We start from the raw sequence: 13,026 nt of genomic DNA, 5'->3' as shown, positions 1-13,026 counted from the left end.
GTGGTGTCTGGCAACAGAATGTTGTTAGTGGGGGTGGGGGGGGGGGGGGGGTCTTTGAGGGGAGGGGCCTCTGTGGATCATCCCACAGATACTTGATCAGTTTGGGATCTAGTGAATTTGGAGGCCAGGTCAACACCTTGTGCTGTTCTTCATGTTTTTTTTAGTTGTTCCTAAAGCGTTTTTGTGGCTGCTGCTATCAAGGAGCGTCATTGCTATGGGGTGGGGGGGCCTGGTCTGGTCTGGTCTAGGTGGGTGCTACATGTCTAAGTAACATCCACACCAATGAATGCCAGGTCCAGAAGTTTCCCAGCAGAACATTGAATTGTCACAAGATGGTCAGTGTTATTTACTTCTCCTGTCAGTGGTTTTAATGTTGTGGCTGATCGAACCCACATGTAGACAAAGGAAGAACTTTCTTGCTGTGAGGCATCAGTGCTAACCACCACACCACTGTGTGTTAATATGTTAATAGTGGGGGAAAAAAGTCTAACTTCTAACGTCTAAGAACGATTAAAATATTCATTTCAATCTGAAAGACTTGAGCGTCTTGAAGCTCTTTGTTCAGGTTTTATTGCACGCCACTGCTCTTTGGTTCAAATTAAACTTCAGTGACATAAAACAGACATTTATTGACTGGCTATTAAACATGGTGGATACTGAACATGCGTACATTTACAAGGTGCTAATAAACACAACACCCAATGAACTCTAATCGTACTCAGTAATAGACTGGCCAACGTGTTAGCTTGCCTGCCACTAAATAGGTAAAAATTAGTTTTAAAATCACCCAATTTTCCTTTTCTAATAGTCTTCTATCGTTCAAAATTTAACACATGAAAACACTGAATTACAGTCCTCAACTCTAATTAAACAAAAGTCATATTCCTCCTCTTTAAGGGAGGTAGCATATTAATCATCACATTAAACTCCCAGAAGGTAAACACATGGAGAGACACATGAATTTGTCTTTAATTAAGAGAAATAATAACTGTCATTTGTTGTATTTTACCTCCTAATAAAGCCCAGCGCTGCTCTGAACGAGTGGAATCAAGAGCGACAAACGGGCGGCGCGTGAACACAGATGTCTATCAACAAAGGTGCCCTCGCTCATCTGATCCCGACACATCCCTCCTACAAAAAGGAACGGTTGTGCACAGCGTGCAGATGCTGCTAGCCTGCCTCTGCTGGTAAATAATGAATAGGTCACACCTGGTGGTCTCTTAGAGGCTCGCTGCAGCCTCTGTCCCTCTCTGGCGGTGGTTTGGGAATATGTGTGTGTGTACCTCCGAGTGTGTGGCAGAGCGCTAGCATTAATCAAAATTCTCCTGCAGTCTTCATATTTGTTGTGCTTTCTTTAACCTTTAGCTGCGCGGTGTCCTCTTGTGTCACACTCTCTAAAGTGCTTTAAAAGTGTTTGTGCTTTTTAGCGTGCGCGCGTGGCATTGAGAGCAAATAAGGAGCATTAGCCGAGCCTGTGTGCCGGCCACGTAAGGATGTGCTCAGTGCCACTACAAAGTGACAAATGACTTACTTACATCTCCACAGGGAGCTAAGAGACTGCAGTTAAAAGTGTCCAACAATGCAGTCGTCCGTCACGGTGGGCCAGACGATTCCTGAAGAGATTCCCTTTAATGCAGTGGGACCACAAATGGCTGAGAGCTAATTCATTATTTGCGATCACTTCAAAACATGAAGGGTGAAAGATTTCTCAAATACCCAGTTGAGACGTAATGCATCGCCAGCCATGCCGGCAATCTCCCCTCCATCGAGAAGCCTTGTCTCATTAAAAATACATGCGGCGTATTGAGCTGAAGTGCACCAATCATACGAGCCCTCCACAAGAAAAAAAACTCCTTGTGCTGCTTCACAATCAGCAGGTAATGAGCAGCTACGGGCTGAAGTGGGCCTTCTACAGTTTCACAGCACTCGAGGTTCAAATTTGGCCACAAATAGGCATTATTTTCATTATTGATCAGTCTGTTTGACTTAATAAATTAATAGCACGTCTAGAAATTGACAGAAAACGGCAACAAAAGTTATAAGAGTGCAGTTTATTCATTCAACATTTTATTGGGACCTTTTGCGAAGCCATACTCACACATTTGCCACAAGTGCTGCAGGAGTCTTGACCTTCCCTACAGTTTATTTTCCTCCTCCATGCACCTTGGTAGCAGGCAGTGGCAGGCCGTGCATTTTGCCCTGCGACAATACGATCGTTAAGACGTCACTGCTGTAGAAACCATCAACGACATACGGACAAGCAGTAGAACAGGACGTTGCATCGTGTCTCATATAGCAAGATGAATGCCATTGCTGAAGCAAGAAGCGCACTCGGAACTATCCACTGCAGCTGCACACCAGCGCTACGTACGTCAAATCCAGCAGAAGCGTCAATGTCGACACACTAAAATGGCGAAAATACACATAAAAGACGTAATATAATTTATTTTACTCACCAGAACTCAAGAAACAACTTAGAGTTCTCCTCATAGCGCTCATAGTCGCTGTCCTGAAAGTTTCCCCGGCTGGGTCAGGCTAGCTAGCTCCAGGATTGGGCGGTATTTCCTCACAATATCCAGCTTTTCCTTCTTGTCTTTTTGAGAAGATCTGCAACCAAATCGATAGCCTCTCCTCCTTCTGCCATCGTGGGTATAAAAACTAGCCGTCAAAACGTTAACGCTGCGCAGCTCGCAACACATGAACCGCTAGCTTGGCTTAAACGGAGCGGCTGTTTGACCCTCCACAGAGAAGGCCTAAGAATACGAACTTGAAACGTGATTGGTTAAGCGAACAACGTCATTACGATGTTTTTCAAGCTTCAGCCGCCTGCAGTTTTAATTGTGGAGGCCCAGGCAGACTTCTTTGACTCTGGAAAACATGTGACGGTAGAAATATGATTGCATAAAAGCTCTAATGCAAAGTTACATCGCAGGAATCAACGCAGCAGAGAGACAGACAAGCCTTAAAATGAAAAGAAGAGGCTGTTGGGAATAATTTGGTAAGATTTAAAATGTAAGTGAGTGATTTTGATAGAGTTTAGGCCAGCAGAGACACAGCCCACCACCGGTAGCAGCTGAAGTCGAGCCAGTAACTTTTTCTTCTAATTGATTAATGGTCTTACACTTTCTGGACCATAAAGAACAGTTCATAGATTCTCGATCGCGCCGCTGATTGCGCCACCGACAACTCCGCCGAGTGTCTCTGCACTGCGAGCACAGATTTTGCGAGAGCGGCTCATTTATTCAAGAAGAAACTCTTCCAGAAGTGCTAGATACGAGCGGCTCGGCCCCCGCCTTATCAGCAGCGCGGGGGCCATGTGCGGCGGAGATAGCGTGCCGCGAGTGCGTCACAGAGAGCGTGTGATTGGAGGGCGGATTCAGGAGTCAAACAGCGTTTTATCTCTTGTATATCAATCACGGTGCGCCGTGGCCCCCGCGCGCACGAGAGCACCAGAGCTCACTGCTTTGTTTGTTGTAGCAACAAACCCGCTCTGAAGTGGTATTGTGGTGCCCTTGTTTTTGTAATATTTATTTCATAAAGGTTACTGTTGTGTTGTCAGGGAAGCAGGAGTCCCCAGACTGCACATTCACAAACCTCGGCAGCAGGAAAGAATAGAAATCATAGGATTCTTATTGACAGCGACTCCTCCAAGTCAATAGTCTTTACAGGGTTTCTGTGTTGAACACGAACCCCGCGCGAGGCAACACGCCGCGCTCTATGAAACGCTCTCCCCCTCTGCAAGATAAACTCTTGTCATCAAGGAATTAGAGTAACTATCTGGTCTGTGTGTTTTCCTCCTCGCGAGCAAACAGCGCAGCAAATCAAAAGAGTGTTTACTGGGCTTGCGAAAAGAAAAAAAAAAAAGAGAAGAAGTAGTGGAAGTGGAGAACAACACCGTGTTTCCTGTCTAGTGATTTGTAAAACTCTTGAATTAATTTTGGCACGGAAAGCTGGCTCTGCTTACGGGGAGTTTTCCCTATAAACAGTGGAAAGGAGACTCCTGCCCCTCGAGTTCTTTCCATTCCTTCCACGCTCGCTCACGAGCTCGCGCCGCTTTTTTAAGCTCGGTTCTATCGGTTCTACTCGTCGATGTTTATTTTTAAAACGGCTCTGTTAAGGAGCGATGCTTGCTCGTCGCAGCTTCGCTCATATTTCATAGCTGGAGTCTTTGATTCTTGATCTTTGGAAACGTTTCTGTAATAAGGCCAAAAACAAACCGATGATGAAACAGGCTGCAAAGAAATTACAGCAATTACCATGTTTTGAATTCTTAATTGACGAACAAATGTATCAGGCATAACATTATGACCACCTTCCTAATATTGTGGTTATGACTCATCAGAGAATGGACATGGGCCTTCTGAGGGTGTCCTGTGGTGGAAGGGGGGCTTTGAGGGGAGGGGCCTTCGTGGATCATCCCACAGATACTTGATCAGTTTGGGATCTAGTGAATCTGGAGGCCAGGTCAACACCTTGCAGTGTTCTTCATGTTTTTTTGAGTTGTTCGTAAATCGTTTTTGGCTGCTGCCATCAAGGAGTGTCGTTGCTATGGGGTGGGGGTGTCTGGTCTGGTCTGGTCTAGGTGGGTGCTACAAGTCGAATGAATGCCAGGTCCAAAAGTTTCCCAGCAGAACTTTGAATTGTCACAAGATGATCAATGTTATTTACTTCACGTGTCAGTGGTTTTAATGTTGTGGCTGATTTGTGTATCATGTAGCTGAGCAGCTGCTCATGTTGACGTTCCAAAACACCTACAACCGTTAAAAGTCAAATAGAATCACAAGGGTATTAAACACCAGCCAGCTCTCCTCTCTTTCCATTTGCTTGACTTTTCTTGTACTCTTTGTTTTTGCTCCGTGTGATCAAGATACTAAATTCACTGCCCGAGGCTCTTCTCCACTTTCTGTTGCTTCTCCCCACAACACTCGAGTCCGCCGAGGCTACGGAAGAAAAATAACAAAAAAAACAAAACAACTTTTACAAGTTCGGTTGCCAAACATGATATCAAATTGTGATCATCGGCATTGACTCGTGTCCCACCCGGCCAATTTAATCTGCGATTCAGCTCGTACAGTTTCATCCAGCGCGAGGAATCATGTTATTAAGCCCCCTTAATGAAACAGTCAGAATGGACTCTCCATATCTTTGTGCTCTAAAAAAAAAAAAACTCATCTAAATGGAAAACACATTGTCTTCATTATTTGCAAGTGTACAATGAAGGCAGTTGCCATGGCTACAGCCATCGGAGGCTGAAGCCTGGTTTGAGGCCAGAGGGGCTACAGGAACAAAGTGGCTCCTAATGGAGAGATTGTACAAATGGCTCTCTGAGAGGGTTATATATCGCTGGCATTTCCATGTTGGCCGGCGCAGTCACGGCGGCGCAACAAATGATCAGTTTCACATCATATCCTTGTGTCAGCTCCCGTTCTAGTTAATGAAACAAGATAAATCTCACCATATTATTTGCGACTACACGGAATAGTCCACTAAACATTCTTAGAAATCCGTTTTTTATAAGTGACCGTCCTGCGTTGTTTTCCGACGTATCGCCTTTTAAAGAGCCGTGCGGATTCTTCCAGTGTACACCAATCAAAATGCAGATTGTCTACACAGCATGCCGTCCACCCAGGAGAGTTACAGCTGAATACTAAGCAGGAGAAAGCTCTCCGTTTTGACTCCTGTTTATGCTTCTGAGACAGAAAAAGAGGGAGGTAAAACGGGAGAGAGGGGAAACGGCAGCACTTAATTCATTTTCCTGTCTGAATGTACGTTAAATTACCTTTAAATCCCACACAGGATTGCACATTGCAGGTAAATGAGTCACTTGGCAGCTGGTAAGTGGCGGCAAAGACACGCTGGGAATCCGGGGGACAAGGTGCCTTTTTTTTTTGCAGAGAGACGTTTCGCTAATAATAGAGGATGTGCTCGTGCGGGACCTCTGTGCTCTCCGATTCATGTCAGATAATAATTGGTTTACCTGATACGACGCCCTGTGTTTGGTCGGTGATGGGGGCAGCGGTAAAACAAATTATCAGGGGGTTGACCTTTGGTGGTGCGGCGCTGACTCCAGCCAGGGAGGCTGGTTGACAGGAGCACCAACACACCGCGGTGCCACACAACCAGTCTTAATATCACTGGATACAAGAGGGTCTGATATAAACAAACATAAGTATATGTTGTTTTCATAACTGTTTCTTGCATTTATATATGATTACGTCGATTTAACAGATTACAGATTGCGAACAAATTGCTTCTGTGAGATGCAAATTGCTCTAATGCACCAGTATGAGAGATAACATTGACTCAAAAGATTAATATCCTTCACTGCCTTAATGTTCAGCTCTGGTATTTATGTAGAAAATCATAAAAAAACACACATAACCCATGAATAAAAGTCTAAAGCATAGACTGTATATAAATATGGACAATGCATGCCCACTTCCTTGAATTGGCCAAGCTAACGCTATTTTCCCGGGGATACAGGTGGGCGGCATCTTGCGAGTTTGAAGACAGAGTCTGAGCAGTATAGTCCGAGAGTGGCGCCACGAGGAGCCGCGATATCGATGCCCCGCCCACACTTCCGTCGGACTCATTCGCGTTTTCGTTTAATTAATACTACGCTCTGCTCTAGAAGAAATGTTGGATTACACACTGTGCTTATTTATTTTTTCAAACTCTCACGGAGCAGTCGACGTGGCACCTGGTCGTCATCATGATGTCACATCCTGTTTCTATAGAGTCAAATAACTAACAAAAATGAAACCTATCAGAAAAATTAAGACTTGAGTATGCATCAGTATTGTATAAACTACCTAAAATGACTGAAACAATCCATTAAAAACTATATTTGAAGTGTATTTTAGTGTTTTAGTTTGGCCCAAGTCCCGCCCACTAACATGGAGGGGGTGGAGCTTATGATCCATACTGCAGCCAGCCACCAGGGGGAGCTCTACTTGCTTTGGCTTCACTTTTGAGCAGCTATTCCGCCGTACACCTTTATATACAGTCTATGCTCTAAACACGTGCATGAGTTTGTAAGCCCTCAGTTCTGTCTGCAGGCTGCATGAAGCTCCAAAAACCTTGTACTATGGATTATTACAGGGTAAAGTAGACTGCAACTAAAAAAGTCAAGGAGCGCAACAAAATAGACCCCCCTCCTCCATCTGAATTATGTTTATCGACTGCTGTGTGTCATTCAGAGCCGCTCTGAATACAGCAGAATCCGTATTGTCAACACAAATACAAACAAGCGATTGAGTGTTACTTTCAATCCCCCCCCCCCCTTTTTTCCCCCCTCCGTAAGCCTCGCTATTGCTAATTCATCAAGGTTCTGCACAGTTGCAGCCGCTCGCTGTGTCGTGTTTGTGCGAGGTTTATTTTACCCTTGCAAACAGGTTGTTCACACGTTTGAAAAGGAGCTCTGTTTGCGCTGTAGCTGGCCTTTAAAGCCCGTTTCATGTCTTTGTTTATCTGAGAAGAGAAGAGTTCTCAACTCTCAAGACTTGTTTGTCCTTCCTGGGGCTCAGACTTCTCCGCCGTCGTAGATCTAGCGGGACTCTTTTCTCTCTTGTGTTCTCCGCGAAGCATTCATTCATGTGATGAAAGAGATCTCGGGCTTTTGGAGGGCTCCGCGTGACGTCCACAATATCCATTTTTCTGTAGATCAAGACCAGATATGCACCCAATTTGAATTTAAATCCCGGGGAATTGTACGCGGCCTGCGAGGCACGTAGCACCGTCTCGGAAAAGGTGCCGCTCGATATTATAACACAATTTGTATGTTAAAAAGGGGGAGGCCTGTTGTTTGGATATGTTTCTAAGTGTGAGTGTGTGTGTGTGTGTGTGTGTGTGTGTGTGTGTGTGTGTGCAACTATCGACCGGTGGAGGATGTGTCGCTGACAGGACAGCCTCTCTGGCCATTGTGTCATGCTTGCTTTCAATCCATTATTGACTAATCTCATTAGCCGAGGATCCTAACGCTGAATGAGCCTCAGAAACTGACTTCCCTCCCTCCCTCCTTCCCTCCCTCTCGCTGGGACACGCCAATCACGTGTGCGCACACACACAAACGCATTCACATGCAAACGTGCTTACATATTAAAAGCCCACTGCCACACGGAGGAGGAAGAGGAGTCACTTGTAATTATAGACAGCCGTTTTGGAAAGAATTTTTTTTTTTTTTTATTGCTCTTAATTAATCATTTTAATTAAGCTACTGCCTATCTGCGCTTTCCACCGGATTAGCTAATTATATGTTCAGCACTTTTTACTTGTGTCCCGACGTGTGCGCATGTGCCCCCCCCCCCACCTCCTCCCGCGCCCCCACGACCACTGCCACCCCTCTCTTCTCCTTTGTCCCACGGCTGCTTCTTGCACCGTGTCCCCCGTGACGGCCTGTTTGGTCTGCTGCTCGTGGATCACCTGTGCGTCTGTGAAAACACCTGCTTTGCATATCGGCCTCGATGCCGACAGCGTGAACTTGGCGGCCGCGGCGAAGAAGGGAGATGCAAAGTGTCGATGCGATTTGCACATTCGCGTCTTAATGATAGTCGTTGTTTTGTTTTTTTTCTGGTCTGCTTGGCCAGGTGACCGGGGCCTGCACATCTCTGCAGCATCACCCAGCAGAGAGAGCGAGCACGCCGCCGCTGCAGATAGAGAGAGAGAGAGAGATAGATTCATGACCCAGCCAGCCTGTAATTGCTGATGGTTCAGCAGTTTTCGGGGACTGAAACAGGAGGATACAGAATTTCTCAGCTTTTTCCACTTCTTGCGGCATTCATTTCCTCCCTCCTTTCTGATCCAGCCTCTTTCTCTCCCTGGGTGTGTTGCAGCCTCTCTCACCTTCCTTCCCTCCCTCTCTCTCGCTCTATCTGTCTGTTTGTGTGTTTGTCTTTAGCTATTTGTGTGTGTGTGTCCCATACACTCCTAGAAATGCTACTGCAGGCAGCTTTGTTTATGTTCACCTGTCAGGCTACCTCAACTTCTCTGACGGATGATGTGGAGCTCCGTTGTTTGCCAGCAGCCAGAGACGGGGCTGTTGCTAAATTACACCCCGGAACAATATGCCTGTCTTTGAGCGGGAAGCTGCACCGTCACCTAAATGCTGATTAAAATGCCCCAAATTCTTCCTTGTTAATAATGAATTAAATAATCATTCGGTGAAAGGTCAGACAAAGCTTATTTATGGCGGGATGAGGATATAAACCTCGGATGGGCGATTCCTCACATCGTAGGGATTGTTAGCCGGAGCTGTCGTTGAAAGATCATGTGTGATGTTTGTGTGAAATGCAATCGCTTCGTGTGGCATAAGTCCTGAATTGCGTAATGCCTGCAACCCGCCACCCCTGTCCCAGCATTCAATATTCATCTGACGCTATTTATAGCACTCTGTAAGATTATATAAAATGAGACATACTGTTCTGCAAACACGTGATCCGCATCGTACTCTCATGCCCTCTGGCTTCCTCTTGGTTTTTTTTTAATGACTGAAAGAGGGCCACACACACACACAAAAAAAAAAGGAGGGAGGGGAGGGTGAAAAATAAGGTACGCCGAGTGGAATAGTTCAGGGAGAGAAAGAAGAATAAATGTCTCCAGCGTTTCTTCGATTGAAGACTCTACTAAGTCCACCCCCCTCCCTCCCTCTTTCCCTCCCTCCCTCCTCCTGCTGGAGAATCTCCTCTTTCTCCCCCTGACACATTGGCATTCTTCACAGCTGCACGTGAGATGAGAGGCTTCCCGATTCATTTACACAAAGGCAATCAAAACATGGCAGCCTGCAATCTTTGGCAAATTAGAGCAGAGCGAGCGGCAAGGTGCGTGCGCCAGAGGAGGGGAGGCGGCGGCGGCGGCGGAGGGGTGGAGGTTTCGCACGGGATCCGCCGCCGCTTGCGTGCCCTCCGTGGACAAGATTTGTGACACAGATTTAGCGCTGCCTAACCTCTAAATCAACCCCCCTCTCCCCAACCCTCCCTCCCGCCGCACGGCCGACCCCCATCGCTCCCCCCCTTTAACATACAGACACACTCGGACGCACTCCGCCTGGTCACGGAGGGGGCGTGTAGGATAGCAATGGTGGAGGGGGGGGATAGGGAGGGGAATAGAGGTCGAAAACGCAGCAGTCAAAAGCTCCTCTCTTCGGATCAAGCGTCCGCCCGTCCCGTCTGGTAATGTGTTGTCATTGACCAATTAGGAAATCCAGATCAAACAGGCGCAGGGAATGGCCTCTCGCTGGCCCTCTCTAAGCACTCTGCTCTTTTTAATTGAGCACATTTGTGGAATGAGAGGCTTCTCCCCGGAGGGACCAGTGGCTGTAGATACTAGCAAGCTGTTAACGCAAGGATCAGCCCATTCAGGATATGAGGGTATGAAAATAATTGATTTTCATGAGCCGGTCAGGTGATGTTGCTTACATTTGAAAGTTCGAACATGAATCATGGATCATATCTGTTATAGATTTCTTGCATATCAGTGTTTCCCATAGGTTTGCGGCTTCTAAGGGGGCGGGGCTCTTTAATAACAGGTATAGACCATAGGAGATCTATACGAAAATGGACAATTTATGTCTACGCAGCTTCACAATTTTATAAACTAACACATTTTTCAGTAAAGTGGGGAGTCCACCAATGTGAAGCTGTTGTGGCAGAGGGACCTAGGATCAAATATTGCACAGGAGAAATGGCTGGATATGCTGGCAGGCTGCAGGAAGTATGTAAGGGAAGATTATACACAGATATTACCATATCCCTGTGAGATTACATAGACTGAAACTGCTGAACAATAAGTGTTGGAAATGTAAAACAGGAGTGTACATTAGTGGCTCCATGTTGGGTCAAAGTTGTGGACTTCCTGAGTGAATGGTCTGGCTCAACAGTCCTCCTGACCCCTGGTATGTGTCCACTAGGGGACAGGTCTCAATTACCGAATGTATCTATAAAAGAACGTTTTCTGTTATCGTGGCGGGAATGATTTTAAGACGGTGGAAAACGGCCGTATCTCCTAATCTGAGGGAGTGGTTGGATGCAGTGGTGGAGGCGGCATCCTAAGAAGCCATGCTCCGTAGATTGAAAGGCAAAATGGAAGACGGCTTGAGCTCTTAGGAACTTTTTTGGAGTTACACGAAGCAGACTTATGCAGCACCTTGCATCTTTTATTTTGTGGTCTGGATTTCTTATAATGTGTATTCCCTATAAGTGTTATATATTTGGATTTTATATTCTCATCTTTTATGGCCTGTCACAGGATGTACACCTGTATCTTGAACCTGTACTTATTTCTATCTTTCTACTTCTGTTGTTATCTGGCACTATATAGAAAATAAAATTAACTTGAACTTCAAGGGGGACGAAATGGTAGGGGAAACACTGCATATCTTCTATTAAACTGATAAATAAAGATTCACAAAGATTAAAAATCAGTCGCGTTAGATTTGCCTCGTTGATCTTCTTCACTTGGAGAAAGTCTGCAGGTCAAACGGTTAAATGGAGACGTTCCTGAGGTCGTTACGAGTCGGGGCAGTTGCGCGTTGCGTGTCTTCACGTGCTTCCTCGGTGAAACGGAGGAAGCTCACGTTGCCGCTGTCCATCAGTGTCGGCGCAGGTTGAGCTCATGCACTATTTAAACCCTCTCACTCTCCCTGTTTCTCTCCTCCCATTCACTCAAAGTCACAAAAAGGCCAAAGGTCACCTGCACAATGGAGACAAGAAGGTTCTCCACCTCCCCCCCCCCCCCACCGCCCTTGCCCCTGCCCCTACACCAACAACCCCACCCCACCCAACACACACAAGCCAACAAATGCACACAACTTATCACTACTACTCTTAACGCACAGCCTCGTGTTGTGCTCTCAGCCTTCTTTGAATTCCTTCCCATGTATCTTGCCTCTCGCCTGTCACTCCTCCCCCCAGCGCTATCAGTCTCTCTCTCTCTCCCCCCCCCCCCCCCCCCCCCCAGACCTCATAATGGCTCCTCTTGGGTAGCGGCTGCGTCTGCGGCTCCCGCTATTTCAAAGTTTTAGCTGGCCGGATTAAGCATGGTATGTGGAAAATGAACAGGCACTCACCGGAGGGACACATGAGCTGAATGCATAATAAACCGTGAGACTGGCAGGGAGGAAAAAACTGAGAATAGAAAAAGAGAAGAGGTGGTGGTGGGGCGGTGGGGCTGGAGGAGGGGGGGGGGGTGGTCTTTCGCTGAAATTGTTCTGAAGCAGTGCACGGCAACAATATCACTCACCGAAATGGAAATAAAATGCCTCTTTGACTTTTCCTCTGTGCTCGTAATCAAAGGCAATTTTTAAGACAAAATGTTTCAGGGGGGCCCAGGGTGAGGGCAGCAGCCTCTTTTCTCTGTGAAAGCGAATGCACCTCAGCAACAATAGCTGCAGGTTTACACTTCGGCTCACCGGTTTCATCATCATCATCATCTTCACACGCCTTTCAAAATTCCTGGAGGATTGCGGGAGGAGAAAGATTGGAGCTTGGCAGCGAGCGAGCGAGCGAGCGGCTAGTCGGCTAGCTGTTAGCCTCGCGCCGCTCTGCATTTGGTGGGGGGCCCGCACAGTCATGTGGCTCATCTGTGCTGCCTCCAGTGCCCCAGGGGAATTGACCCCCACCTCCTCCTCCTCCTCCTCCTCCTCCTCCCTGCTCTCTCTGCTATTAGCGTGAGGGTGGAAGGAAATTAAAAGAGTGGCTGTTTGGAGGAAGGCAAACGAGAGGGAGAGAAACCACCGTGATGCTCCTCATGTTTGCATGTGGCTCCCCTCTCCTTGGAGCCGGGGCAAGCTGGAGGGTGGGTGGGGGCTTGATGATGGAGAGCCTGGCCCTCATATGCCTTTGTCCTTTTTTTTTTTTTTTTTTTTAAAAGCGCAGGCGGGGATCGGTCTCAGAGACTTGGTGAAACGTTACACTTGGTTAGAGAGGAGATATTGCTTAGGCCCCCTTTATGATCCCGAACCTCTGTTTTCTTCTTCTGGGGATGGAGGGGAGGGGAGGGGAGGGGAGGGGAGGTGGAGGGGGCTTCCACCAA

At 46.9% G+C, this 13,026-nt stretch overlaps 1 protein-coding gene across 1 annotated transcript in view; it reads left to right on the top strand.

Moving 5' to 3' along the window:
• Window positions 1–807: 807 nt before the first annotated feature.
• The window catches only part of LOC311504134 (zinc finger MIZ domain-containing protein 1-like), a 58,075-nt gene continuing 45,856 nt past the window's right edge, over window positions 808–13,026 (top strand). Inside the window, exon 1 of the mRNA XM_084567131.1 lies at window positions 808–1,187. The gene's annotated coding sequence lies outside the window, so the exon portion shown is untranslated. The remainder of the gene's footprint in view (window positions 1,188–13,026) is intronic.

This window comes from Chelon labrosus (assembly GCF_963514085.1).
Source record: "Chelon labrosus genome assembly, chromosome: 19".
In the NCBI taxonomy this organism is placed as follows: Eukaryota; Metazoa; Chordata; class Actinopteri; order Mugiliformes; family Mugilidae; genus Chelon; species Chelon labrosus.
This window is presented reverse-complemented; position numbering and strand designations above follow the sequence as displayed.